Source organism: Mchenga conophoros, linkage group LG16 (genome assembly GCF_057382185.1).
Source record: "Mchenga conophoros isolate Kocher_MC1m ecotype Shallow Benthic linkage group LG16, M_conophoros_male_GT1.1, whole genome shotgun sequence".
NCBI lineage: Eukaryota > Metazoa > Chordata > Actinopteri > Cichliformes > Cichlidae > Mchenga > Mchenga conophoros.
This window is the reverse complement of record NC_140541.1, coordinates 12,349,908-12,360,093: the sequence shown is the minus strand read 5'-3', so window position 1 is coordinate 12,360,093 and position 10,186 is coordinate 12,349,908.

Below are 10,186 nucleotides of genomic sequence, written 5' to 3'. Positions count from 1 at the left end.
CACACACACACAAAGTAACTCCACCAGAGTGCCTACTTCGGGTCACTTTTGCGGTCCAAGCCCAGGTAAAGGAGCAGGGTTGGAATTGTGACATTTAAAAAAAACAATAATTGCTAAAAGAAATTTAATTTGTAGTTCTAAATAAACTCTAAATGCATTTAGGACGTTTTTTACTCACTTTATGTCTCTTCCACGATGTTATTTCTCTCTCCAACAACATAGGTTACAATTAGATTAGCATGACCAATTATGCAAATTAGGCGATGACGTCATTTAGCGACTTCTAGCAACTTTTAGAACAGCCAATAGCGATTTTCCTTACTGAGGAGTTGGCAACACTGTACCCGTTATGTGTCTGTGAGCGCTAGGAGGGAGAAAAAAAGAGAGTGGGAAAGTAGGAGCTGTCATCCAGCAGAAACGGGAGCTGGAAGCATGTAAATATAACTAGAAAAATTTGCATTTCCTGCGAAAATGCAGTGTGGATGCTTTAAAGCTGAAGCTGTATGCAAAACCTAGCTGAAAAAGCTGAAAAGTTGCAGAAATTGTAAAAACTTTGCAGAAGCAAAAGAACTTTGCTAAAATGTAATAACTTTGCAGAACTGCAATATCTTAGAGGAAACATAATACCTGGCAGAAATACAATAGCATAGCAGAACTTAGCAGAAATATTGTAACTTGCCAGAAACATGATAACTTCTCAAAAATACAAGAATTTAGGAGAAATAGTATAAGATAACAGAAAGAATATATATTTAGCCAAAAATACTTAAACATTACGGAAACACTATGATTTAGAAAAATAGTACAACATAGCAGAAATACTGTGATTTACCAGAGACACTGTGATGAACTATGAATATTGTAATTTTAAATTAATACTATGTTTCAGCACAAATACTCTAGTTTAGCAAAAATATTACAACATAGCAGAAATACAATTATATAGCAGAAATGCTATATTTAGAAAGAAAAATATAATATAGTAGAAATACTATGATTTAGCAGAAATACTACAATATAGCATAATAACAATGATTTAGAACAAATACTATGATTGAGCAGAACAGTAATAACTTAAGTGAAAATACTGGAAAAGTAAAATGACAAGAAATAAAAAAAAAGAAAAAGAAAAAAAAGAAATTCAGAAATGTAAAGAGAGAGACACACACACAGGGTCTATGCCAGTCAGCCATTCTGAATATATTATATTTTTATCAAACTATGAGATGCTGCCCTAAAGAGGGTCTTTCTCTCTCTCTCTCTCTCTCTCACTCACTCACTCACTCACTCACACAGGGAGAGAGAAGCAAGTTTCTAGGTCAGTCAAGCAGCCTCGGAGCTGCTGAATTTGAATCCACCAATCAGAGAGGCTGTGTACTTTTCCCCGCCAAAACAGGTATACACACGCAGCACAGAGAAACAGGATTTTTGTAGTCTATTTCTCATAGTGAGGATTCCCCTCAAACAAATGGCCATAATTACCTAACCGTAGGGGTTAGAGCGGTCGTTCTTAGATCGTTTTGTTCAGAAGAGATGGGGAAATTGTCAAGTTTTGACAATTTATCATTAAAATATGAATTTTTAGAGATATATGACATGGATGACGGGTTGGTTTAGAAGCCACGAAGACCCCAATATGCAAATCTGAATGCCTCAGCCCACATATATGATTGGCTGGCTGGGAAGCCGTGCAGGCCCTGATTTGTAAATTTGAATGTCTCATCCCTAAGATATGATTGGCTGGCTGGGAAGCCGTGCACGCCCTGATATGTAAATTTGAATGTCTCAGGCCTCACAGAGGATTGGCTGCCTGGGGACCTGGCAGTAATATATAGAAATAGTATGATTAAGCATAAATACTACATTTACTAGAAATACTATGTTTTAGCACAAATACTATAAAAAGCAGAAATACTATATTAAGCAATATAAATATCCTATAAAAATCCTATAAAAAGCAAAAATACTATACTATGATTTGGTAGAAAAACTATAATTATTTAGAAATACTATATTTGGCAGAAATACTATATTTAGCACAAATCTTATAAAATAGCAGAAATAGTATGATTTAGCACAACAGTAATAACTTAAACAGAAAAATTGGAAAAGCAAAATGGACAGCTGAAAAAATGCTGAACATGCTGAGTGTCCCTCAAATATACTTGTTAAATGAAAAAAATCAGCAAAAAAAAATATAACAGCCACACAATCACAAATATGTACACATAAGGAAACACACATGCACAGAGACACACACACACAAGATCCAATTCAGTCAACCAGTCTACATATATTGAATTTAAATCTTACAATGAGATCATCCCATTAAAAGGCTTTCTCTCTCTCTCTCTCTCTCTCTCTGTCACACACACACACACACACACACACACACACACACACACACACACACACACACACACACACACAGGGAGAGAGAAGTGAGTTTCTAGGTCAGCCTGAGAGCTGCTGAATTTGAATCCACCAATTAGAGAGGCTGTGTACTTTTTCCCGCCAAAACAGGTGCATGCAGCACAGAGAGACAGGATTTTTGCAGTCTATTTCTCATAGTGAGGACTCCCCTCAAACAAATGACTATAATTTCCTAACCGTAGGGGCTAGAGCGGTCATTCTTACACCGTTTTGTTCAGAAGAGATGGGGGAATCTTCCAGTGTTGACAATTTATCATTGAAATATGAATTATTAAAGATATTTGACTTCTAATGCACCATAACTGAGTAGAGCGAAGCAAAAACTGCCTTGACTTGCCCTCAAAAAACGCTTTGTAACTCTAAATCTATTTGGAGTATCGATATCATTCTTTCACCGTAAGAGACAGCAGGCTTTGGTGAACAGTCATGAAAATTTTCAGGTCGCTGTGGAAATCCAACAAAAAGTTATGATGAAAGAAAAAAGTGGTTCATTTCCAGAGTTTGAAATCTGAGCGAAGGACGAATTTCCTACTCTCAAACAAGTCCAACTCATTTCAGAACGGTAATAGGTGAGAAAGAAATTCTTGAATTGTGAGCGTCAGGAGTGTCTGAAGATACACGGGGACAAGCCTCATGTTTTAACTTCGCTTCGTTAAGGAGATATGACGATTCGAAAATGCCTCTCATTACAGAAATGCAGCGGTGATTTTGAACAAACTCCATTGACTTTATATGGAGAGTTTTCCGACTTTGTGTTGGTCTGAGGAGATTTGCCAAAATTCTATAAATCCCACAACAATGATAGTGACATTTTCTGAAAGCCAGCAAAAATACCTACTTTTTGATGTATAATTTGTGGAAGTTGAGTGAAAATTGAGCAAGTAGCAAACAGTTGTTCGGACATGAAGAGAAGACTGCAAAACCTTCAGTGGCACACTGGAAGCCAAGAGCATAGCAACCATAACAACACATGTATTTTGTGAAAAATCACAATTTTGCAACTCAAGACTTTAAGAGGCATAAAAGTAAAACGGTAAAAGATTTGAAAAAGCTGATTTATACCTGAATAGCCCAATAATTTGAGAACATTTTAAAGTTTGAATGGTTGTTCTAGGTGAAAATATGAGGAAGTAGTTATATTTCAAAAACAAGAAAATTTTACCAGAATTGCAGAAGTTTCCCATTCATTTCAAATTAAAGGAAAAAAGCTTAATATTTTAAAAAGTATAATAGTGAAAAATACCAAAAGACATAGCCGTCATTAGCAGAAATAGCAGAATAGTTTAAAATTTGAACGGTGAGAATAGCACAAAAATTGTGGAAGTAGATCCACGGCGAAAAGTGTACGGAAACATCAAGAAGGAACTCAATAGCGTGGATGCTTAAAGCATCCACACAAATAACCACTGCAGCCAAGAAGAGTGCCTGACAGCCCAGTTGTAAGTAAGCTATTAAGACTCGACTGTACACCGTGTTCCTGTTTTCCTCCGGAACAATAAGTTCCATTGCAGCAGCCTTTCAACGCCTCTCTCTGTCTCAAACTTGACCCAGACAACAAAGTAAAGCTATTTTTCGGCTACGAGCCCGACACGAACCCGACGTATTAGTCAGAGGTCCCTTTACTACGGTTCGGAGCCGTGGACCTTCAGTAATAGTAATAAATCACACAGCAATAGTACATTCATGTAGTTGTAAAAAGCATGATAACATATTAAGTAATCCAAAGTATTCAGAATACGTTACTCTCATTGAGTAACATAACGGAATATGTTACAAAATACATTTTGGGGCATGTATTCTGTAATCTGTAGTGGAATAAAATTTAAAAGTAACCTTCCCAACACTGTTCGTAAATAAAACCAGAATCCAATGATTTGCAAACAAGAGAACATATATGACATATCAAATGTTTAAGCTGAGTCAGTGTGCCATTTTAAGAAAAATAAAAGCTCATTTTGACTTTGATGGCAGCATCTGGTTTAAAAATAGATGGACTTCATATTTAGACTATAATGACACTCCCGGAATATCTGCTTCTGTTCTATGGGAAGCAGGGAAAGCTGTGATGAGAGGTAAAATAATTTCTTTCTCATCACACAAAAAGAAAGAAGAAAACAAAAATATTCAGGAATTAGAAAAAAACATCAAATCACTAGAAGAAGCCTACGCGTGCGACCAAGATCAGGAAACATTGAACAAAATATGCAAAACAAAACTAGAATTAAATGAAATTATTAATAAAAAAACACAATTCCTTATACAAAGACTTCGCTTGCAGAATTTTGAACACAGTAACAAATCAGGTCGATTTCTAGCTAACCAGCTAAAAATAAATAAAGAAAAAACAACTATATGTGCTGCTAAAGATTTATCGGGGAACATAATATATGATCCTGGAAGAATAAACAACATTTTTAGGGATTTCTATGAAACTTTATACTCACCACAAATAAACCCATCTAAAAATGAAATTGATCTGTTTCTTGACAACGTAACTCTTCCAAAATTACTAGATAGTCAAGCAATGGAACTGGATTCGCCACTGACGCCAAGTGAACTCCAGGAAGCCCTGATAAGTATGCCCAATAATAAGGCTCCAGGTCCAGACGGCTTCCCTGCAGAATTCTACAAAGAATTCTGGATAATTTTGGCACCAGTATTCCACGGCATGTTGCAGGAAATCGAGGAAAATGGCAGACTACCACCAAATAATCAAATCAAATCAAATCACTTTTATTGTCACATCACATGTGCAGGCACACTGGCACAGCACATGCGAGTGAAATTCTTGTGTGCGAGCCCCACAAGCAACAGAGATGTGCAAACACAACAACACAAACGAGCAAAATACAAGAATGGCCAACCTGAAACTAATAAATATATGTACAATATATAATAGTGTATGCATTTCTGGATGTGTATACTAAATATTTTCCTACGTGTGTGTGTGTGTGTGTGTGTGTGTGTGTGTGTGTGTGTGTGTGTGTGTGTGTGTGTGTGTGTACACATTTTTACAAATTAAATAGTAAAAAAAATAAAAATAAAATAATAATAATAATAATAATAATAATAAAATATATAAAATATACAGAGTTGAATATGTGCAAAACAAGTGGCATTTATATACAGTATGGAGTGCATAATGTTAAAGTTCCAGTAGTGAAGCTGAGGTGTCTATGACGTGTTCAGCAGTCTGATGGCCTGGTGGAAGAAGCTGTCTCTCAGTCTGCTGGTTCGGGACCGGATGCTGCAGAACCTCCTTCCTGATGGAAGCAGTCTGAACAGTTTATGGCTGGGGTGACTGGAGTCCTTGATGATCCTCCCCGCTTTCCTCAGGCAGCGCTTCCTGTAGATGTCTTGGAGGGAGGGAAGCTCACCTCCAATTATCCGTTCAGAGTACCGCACTACTCTCTGGAGAGCTTTGCAGTTGTAGGCGGTGCTGTTGCCATACCAGGTGGTGATGCATCCAGTGAGGATGCTCTCAATGGCACAGTGATAGAAGGTCCTGAGGATGCGGGGGCTCATGCCGAATCTTTTCAGTCTCCTGAGAAAGAAGAGGCGCTACTGCGCCTTCTTCACTGTTTTGTTTGTGTGTACTGACCACGTAAGATCCTCAGCCAGATGTACTCCAAGGAACCGGAAGCTGCTCACTCTCTCCACAGCAGCGCCGTTGATGGTGATGGGGGTGTGTACTTCTCTGCACCTCCGGAAGTCCACTATCAACTCCTTTGTCTTTGCGACGTTGAGGGTGAGATGGTTGTCTTGACACCAGTGGGTCAGGGCGCTGACCCACTGGTGGAAGTAGTCTCCTGCTAAAACCAGGCAAAGACCCTTTATTTCCCTCAAGCTATCGTCCAATTTCTCTTTTAAATGTAGACCTTAAAATAATCTGCAAAGCTCTCTCAAAGAGATTAGAGAAAATGACCCCCCTCTTAATTCATCCTGACCAAACTGGTTTCATAAAAGGTCGGCACTCCTCAACAAACACTCGTAGATTACTTAATTTAATAGACTACTCATACGATAAAAACATCGAAACCATAATATTATCTCTAGATGCAGAAAAAGCATTTGACAGAGTTAACTGGAAATTTTTATTCGCAACTTTACACAAATTTGGTTTTGGAAACTCTTTCATAAACTGGATAAGAATATTATACAATTCCCCAACAGCTCGTATCAGAACAAATGACCAGACATCCTCCAGCTTCTGTCTCCTGAGGGGCACCAGACAGGGATGCCCACTCTCCCCCTCACTTTTTGCAATTTTTATCGAACCTCTAGCAGCAGCATTTAGACAGGCTACAACAATTAAGGGCATAAAATGTAAGAACATAGAACATAAAATCAGTCTCTATGCGGATGATGTGTTGCTTTTTCTGCAAAACACACAAACCAACCTCTCTGAGGTAATTACTTTAATAAACTGGTTTTCAAGAGTTTCAGATTATTCAATTAACTGGCCAAAATCTACAGTTCTCCCCATTAACTGCTCCTTCCATAATTCTTCCTCTGCCCCACTGCAATCCGGAAATATTAAATATTTAGGTATTAATGTCTCTCCTAAGCTTTCAGACTTAACTAAATTAAACCACATCCCACTTCTAAAGAAAGTAGAAGGCGATCTGACTAGATGGAAATCTTTACCCATATCACTCATGGGAAGGGTCGCCACTATAAAAATGATGATCTTGCCAAAAATAAATTACTTATTTTTGATGATCCCTAACAAACCATCACAAGATTGGTTCAGATCTCTGGATTCATATATTTCCAAATTCCTTTGGAAAGATAAACCCCCGCGTATCAGCTTAAAAACGCTACAAAGAACCAAGGATAGAGGAGGATTAGACCTGCCTAATTTTCACCAATACTTCTTAGCCAACAGGCTTCAGTTCATCTCAGAATGGTTAAAACATACCTTCTTAGTTGAGCCCTGGCTAGATGTTGAACAGGCACTATGCAAGGATCTAGAGATTTCAGACCTACCATTTATTAGCTCAAACATCAAAAGACATGAATGCTTTAAAAGTATCAACATCAGCTTTTCTCTGACAGCATGGTGGGAGTTTCTAAAAATAACGGAGTCTTCATTAATCCCATGCAAACGTACACCTATCTGGAATAACCCTGACATATTACAAAACAATAATATGATTAATTTCCCAGAATGGAGTTGTAAAGGAATTAAATACTTAGAACATATATTAGAGGGAACAGAATTTATTCCATTTGACAGACTAGTTGCACAATATGGGATCAACAAGACAAGATTTTTAGAATATCAACAAATTAAATCCATAGTAAAAAAGAAATTTAACCTCAGTCAAGTTGAATTACAAACACCACTAAGTGCGGCACATTTTCTTACTCTTAAATCCCCCAAATTATTATCTAAAATATACAGAACACTTTCTAAATTAGATGAATCAATATCCCTTCCTATTGCAAAGTGGGAAGCAGATTTATCAGTCAGCTTAGACCAAAACTTCTGGTCTCAGATTTGCTTAAAAACCTTTAAATTAATTAAAAATCCCAGTCTGCAATTAATTCAATACAAAATACTACATAGAGTGCACTATACAGGTCATCGGATGTTCAAGATGGGCTTTACATCTTCCAACAACTGCTCACACTGTCAAGGCAATACACCAGACAATTACATCCACGCTCTTTGGTTCTGTCCACCAGTGCAAAAGTTTTGGCGCGAGATATGTGAAGACTTATCAAAGTGTCTGAAATGTAACATTCCAACCTCCCCCTTAGTGTGTTTACTGGGCAGCTTAGATAATGTCACTTCAGAAAAGAATATAGCCCATATGATTTTCACTGCCCTATGCATAGCCAAGAAAACAGTCCTCATGAACTGGAAAAATAAAAATAATCTTAATTCTAACCAATATAGAAATTATCTATTAGATTACATTAGTCTTGATACAGCCTCTGCCACCACATCAGATCAATTGCTCTGGACTCCTTTTATCAGCTCCATCACCTAGTGGGGGTGGGGGGTCATAATTTGGTCCCACCTTCACTGTTGTGATTGGTGTGGGGGTAGGGACAGGCTTAGGGCGTCGGGGGGTTCCCCGGAGGCATCTTCCTTGGGGGGCTCAACCCGGGGTAGCGGTCATGTCCGGTTGGGGGCTCTGTTGGCTCTCAGGTGACTGTTTCCTCGCGGCTGCGTGCAGCGGGGCTAGGGGAGGGTCTGTGCTGACGGACGTGGATTACTGACCTGGTAGCCTGGCTGGCCCTGGGTGGGTCCGGGATGGGCGTGAGGTTCTGGGGGCGCTCCATCTCTGGGCTGGGGCCCGGGCCGGGCCTCGGGGGCTTGGATCCTGGTTGGTGTGTTGCCGGGGTTGTGGGCGGGTGGGTGCATGGGGGCCCGGCCCTGGAGCAGGGTGCCGCCGGTGCATCGAACCGCCTGGGGGGCTCTTCAACTGGTGGGGGAGATGGTCACATCTTGCAGGAGCTTTCCTCTCTTCAGGAACTCTCTCTGCAGGAGGGGGAGATACAGAAGAGGTGGAGGAAGATCTCAGCCTGGGCGTTTACTGTCTTATGTAGTCTGGAAGATGAGTGGATGGTGGGGTGGGTGCAGTTTTCTCTGTGGTGGGGTTGGGTGGACTGTCCCGGGCTCTGTGGGGCCGGGAGGCGCTGCTGCACTGGGCCCTGGTCTGGATGGGCCTGGGCCCCCTTTCCCTGGTGGGTCGCAGAGTGTGGGAGTGCCTACTGGGGTCAGCGGGGGAGCTGGCCCCAGGGAGGGGTTACCTGCCCCTCCCTTCCTTCCCTCCCCATCTCCAGCTGCCTCTCTCTTCCCGCTCCACCACAACCACCCACACATGCAGGGCCTTGGAGTAGGGGTATGTCACCAGGGTGCAGAGGAGGCTACCCCCCCCCCCCCCCCCCTCTGTCCCCTTCTGGCTGCCTCTGCCTCAATTTTATCCCACAACTTAGACATTCACATTATTCACACTCTCATTACACATACATATAGGATCTTGGGGGTGGGCACAATCACGGAGTCCAAATTACCATCAGGGTGTACACCTCACCCCTGGCGTCGTTGCCCACCTCTCAATTTTAAATACACTTAGACATTGAGGGCCAGCAGGAGGGACTATGCGCTTACCTGCTGCTCCTTGGCAGGTAGCTCCATGCCCTCCTGGGTTTTAATTGCACCTTAGAACACACATGCATCAACACTACAATGAGCGGGTGGAGGGAGGTTTGGAGTCTTCTCCCACCCCCATTCTCTGCGGCCTGCTAGAGCGGGAGGGCTAGGTGGAGTTGGCCGTCCGACTGCGGTCTGGGGTGTGGGGCCTCCCTGCTGCTACGGAGTCGGGGTGGTCTGCCTCTCCCCACCGCAGGGAAAAGGGTAACACCACCTGGGTCTGGGTGCAGTTCCCCCCTCCAGGGGCAAGGGTACCTAGACCCGGTTTGTAGGGTACGCTTGGGGAGTGTGATCGTGTGTACAGCGTCTCTTTATGTCTGTCTCCACGTTGGTTGAGTGTGGAGTGAGTGCATATGAGAGCATGAGGGGGGGAATGGATGTTTGTGTCTGTGTGTGCCTGTATGTCTGTGTCTATATGTCAGGTTGGGTATCAGACGCCACCTCTCTGGGGACACCTCAGGCCCTCCAAGGTTTGGAGGCCTATCTCCACCTACCACCACTTCCCCTGCCGGTGGCGGACTCCCTCGGGTGTCGGTGCGTTGGTGGTTCCTTGTGTCTGGGGGTGGGCGTCCAGGTACACACCGG